The sequence below is a fragment of the Passer montanus genome, unplaced genomic scaffold (genome assembly GCF_014805655.1).
Source record: "Passer montanus isolate IOZ18808 unplaced genomic scaffold, ASM1480565v1 scaffold35, whole genome shotgun sequence".
In the NCBI taxonomy this organism is placed as follows: Eukaryota; Metazoa; Chordata; class Aves; order Passeriformes; family Passeridae; genus Passer; species Passer montanus.
The window spans coordinates 1,672,251-1,676,633 of NW_024368263.1; the positions used below are offsets into that span (position 1 = coordinate 1,672,251).

Consider the following 4,383-nt stretch of genomic DNA (forward strand, 5'->3'; position numbering starts at 1 on the left):
GCTCCTGGTCCAGCCACCTGAAAATAAAAAACCAACATGTTCAGCCAGGAATGCTAAAGCCAGAGGCCCCATCCCACACAGACCCATCTCCTCTGGATCACTGTTAACTGAAGCATCACCCACCCCAGCTCTCCCTAAAATCCCTCCCAAAAGCATCCCTACCACGAGCACTTCCAGAGCCCCACCACCCATCCCACAGCAACAACAAACTGCAAAAGCACTTGTAGTTATTTTGGCAAGGAACGTTTGCCAGGAGGCAGGACCACCGTGGTGCCAGGCTCCCAGCACAGGCACACCCCCTCCCTTCCCACACCTGCCAGGGCACACAGGCCCCTGAGGTGTCCCCAGCTGAACCCCCCGCTGCAGGGGAGAAACCAGACATGCAAACAAGAGAGCAAAGTACACAACTTCCAGCGAAGCCTTGCATTTGCTCAAGTGCAGAAACCACCTTATCACTGCTCCCTGCTACGTGGGGAACAAAGTTGCAACTCAAACAGCATCTAGTGATAGATCAAGTACCCAAGTTCTCATTTCCATACCTGAGAGAGCACCGGTTTGATTTTGCAAGGCATTTTCAAAAAGACATTCAGTACACATTAAAAATCCCCAATCTAACCCATTTTCCCTTGGATTAGGGGTGCAGCTGTTGTCTGCAGTATCATACATGACCATCAAAATGCTTCATGAATGTTCACACCTGTTACTGCACAGGAGAGGCCCAGCACGGAGCCCACCTGGGAGCTGCTCTCGGGCACGGGTGAGGCTGGCTGGTACCACCCAGCAGCCCTTCCCCAGCCCACAGACCTCAAACCCCTACCCAGGAAGGCTCCCACGACTCACCTGGTGCTCCTTCACCTCAGGAATGGAACCACCGAGTCCCACCCGTGTCACCATGTGGGGCTGAGCCCCGGCAGGAAACCCTGTGACACACAAAGCTCCGGGACAGTCACAGCAAAAATACATCCTGCTCTGGCTGCTGGCCCTGCAGCCCCCTGCCCACCACACACCTCACCCCACGGGCCCCACTCTGCTCTCCCCAGGGAGCAGCCACACCCCAGCCCACCTACAGACCTGCTACACAGTCCCAAAGCCCCCACAGACCCCAAACCTTGCCTCCCCCAGCCCCTCACTGACCCCCACTACCCCCCAACATCCCCCTGCACCCCCACAGCTGCCTCCCCAGAACCCCAAACCCTGTCCCCCAGGCCCTCACTACCCCCCTCACTGCATCCCAAGCCCCCCAAACCCTGCCCCGGCCTCCTCAACCTCACCCCATCCTCCAGCCCCACTGCAGCACCCCCTGCAGCCCCACACCCTTCCCCCGTACCTCAACACCCGCCACCCTGATCCCAAACCCGCTCTGCACCCCCAAACCCAGCCGCCCCCAGCACCCCCAAACCCCGAGTCCCCCAGCCCCTGTTTACCCGCAGCCCCATTACCGCCCCTCCTGCCCCCCACACTCTGCCCCCGACGCTCATTAACCCCAGCGCTCCCGACCCCCCACTCCATCTCGCCCTGCCTCCTCGCCGCCCCCAACACCCCACACACCCATCACGCCCGCCATGGCCCCGGCTCTTCCTCGGCTCTCCCTCGGCGCCCCCGGGCCCGCCATGGCCCCGGCGCTCCCTCAGCCCACGCGGCCGGAAGGGCACCGAGAGCAGCCGCGGGCCAGAGCGCCGCGCGGGGCACGGTCCGCCGGGGACAGCGACCTCGTGCGGCGGGAGCTGGGACTGCAGCGGGGCCGGGACCCGCCGGGAGCGAAACCCGGGAACGGGACAGGAACGGGAACGGGAGAGGAACGGGAGGGGAACGGGAGGAAAACGGGAGAGGAACGGGAGGGGAACGGGAGAGGACCCTCCGGGAGTGGAGCCCAGCGCTGTGGCCTCGGGAGCGGCAGAGAACGGGACCCGTGCAGCTCGGAACGGCCCGACCTGGCAGGGTTTGGCTTTGGAGCTCCTGGTGCCGAGGGAGCCCCGGAGATGCTCCAGGGCTGGAATCCCTGAGATGCTCCAGGGCTGGAATCGTGGTGATGCTCCAGGGCTGGAGTCACTGAGATGCTCCAGGGCTGGAGCCACTGAGATGCTCCAGGGCTGGAGCCACTGAGATGCTCCAGGGCTGGAGTCACTGAGATGCTCCAGGGCTGGAGCCCCTCGGCTCGGGAGCTGGGCTGGCAGAGCTGGGAGTGCTCACCTGGAGAAGAGAAGGCTCCAGAAGAGCTCAGAGCCCCTTCCAGGGCCTGAAGGTGGCTTATGGAAAGATGGAGAGTGACTTTTTATACAGGCAGATAGTGATAGGGCAAAACAGAATAGTTTTACCCTAAAAGGAGTGAGGAAGAATTCCTCCCTGGGAGAGTGCTGGCAGTGCCCGAGCAGCTGTGGCTGCCCCTGGATCCCTGGAAGTGCCCAAGGCCAGTGGGAACATCCATGGCAGGGTGGAATGAGATGGGCTTTTACACCCTTTTTAACTGAAATCATTCCATGATTCCACTATTATAATCCCCCCCAAAGGCAAAATCTCTGCACACAGAGAGTTCAGAGGCTGTTCTTGGCTGGAGCTGAAACCACAGGGCAGTTAATACAGAGTAAATCACTGTTTTGATTTAATATTCTGCTGATGGTTCTCAAGGCTGCCTGTTTATGTTGAATTGTGCTTCACTTTCAGCGACTCTGACAGCCCCACTCCTGGCTGAGAGAGAAGCTTTCAGCACAAATACAGGTATCTCTCAAGAAATTTAATCACAATTTTCCCTCCAAGACATTCTGGTATAAACAGCCTGGGAGCAGAAAACCACTCCAACACACAAGCAATAACTTGCTCCCTGATGGCTCATTAAAAACAAAGCAGTGTTTAGTTTTATTTCTGCAGTAACACATTTTAGCAGACCTCTTATAAAATATACATACAGGTCCAAGCTGTGCAAAACTGGATGGGAGGAGCAGCTGGGAACACCCAGCACCACACCACCAGCAAACAAAAACTCAATTTCTCGCCCATTAAAGCTCAGTGCAGCCTCTGGGAGCTGGCACAGCCACCCAGGCGTTGGGTGACACAGGGACAGGTTTGTGCCACAGGGACAGGTTTGTGCCACCAGCCCAGCCCCACGCTCAGCAGGGAATTCCACACTCACACTCCCCTGCAGTGGGTGCCTGCACTGCTCAGAGCCTGCTCTGAATATTGAGCTCTTCATTTCCTTGTGATTTCCCTTGTAAACACACAGCAGGAGTGTTCTACAAATACCCAGGAACATCTTCCCAGTCCCCCTGAAAGCACAGGGCACGATCCCTGCTTTGCACAAAGCATTGTGATGCAGGGGGATGAATGAAAACACAAATACCCGCAGATCTGAGGAGCTGACTCTGCAAAAGCTGCTTTTGTGCTTCTCAGAGTACAAAGCCCTTCCCTGCTGCCCCTTGACCAGCCCAGGGATCTCCCCTCTCCCAACACAGCCCTGCTTTTCATGCCTTGCTGGTTTAATGCTGAAGTCATAATGCTCAGTGTTCTTTTTTTTCTCCTTACAGATTCGTAGAATCTTTGAGGTTGGAAAAGACCTCCAAGATCATCAAATCCAACTGTGATTGCAGTGAAATCCTTTAGGGGTGCTGGGTACTCAGAGCACAGTGGGAGAACCCTGGTGATGCCTCAGGTTTTGGCTTTTCTATTTTTCAGATTCTGTGCTGCTGTAGTGTGTGGGTCTGGGTTCACATCAGGGGATGGTGAGCTCTGTGCACAGGAGGCATCCCTGGAGCCAAAGGAGCCACCCAGGCTGTGCTGGCTCCCCAGGCACACTCCGAGCCCCCACAGCCTTGTTTGCCACCAGCCTGGCAGGGAGTGGAGGGACAGCCACCCATTCCCTCCCTGGCCCAGGCCAGGTGTGTGCAGAATAAATGCATTTCACACCCTTCCACGAGTTTTATTTGTGAGGGTAAAAGCATTTCACACCTGTGGCATTCACATTCCCTGAACATGATCCCTTCACCCAGGGTTTTTCTCCTGGGAAGCTGAAAGGCAGCAAGAGAGGCCTCAGAGAAAAGGAAAACAATTCTTATCTCATTTGCTTCTCCTGTGTTTTGCTCCTTTGGAATGTGTTTGGAGATTGTTTACCCACAGGTGATTGTTTCATTGGGTTCTGCTGTGAGTTGTTTTCACTCTTTGGCCAGTCAGGGCCAAGCTGTGTCAGGACTCTCTCCAGAGTCACAAGTTTTCATTATTATCTTTTCATTATTATCTTTTCATTTCATTATTATCTTTTGAGCATTCAGTAAATATCCTTTCTGTATTCTGTAGTATAGAATAGTGTATATTTAATATAATATAGTATAATAAAGTAATAAATTAGCCTTCTGCTAAGGTGGAGTCAGATGCATCATTCTCTCCCCCTCATTG

At 55.3% G+C, this 4,383-nt stretch overlaps 1 non-coding gene across 1 annotated transcript; it reads right to left on the reverse strand.

Annotated features, from left to right (window-relative positions):
* Nucleotides 1-644: 644 nt before the first annotated feature.
* LOC120505704 lies at nucleotides 645-800 on the reverse strand. Its single transcript, XR_005628284.1, has one exon.
* Between the last annotated feature and the right edge of the window lie 3,583 nt (nucleotides 801-4,383).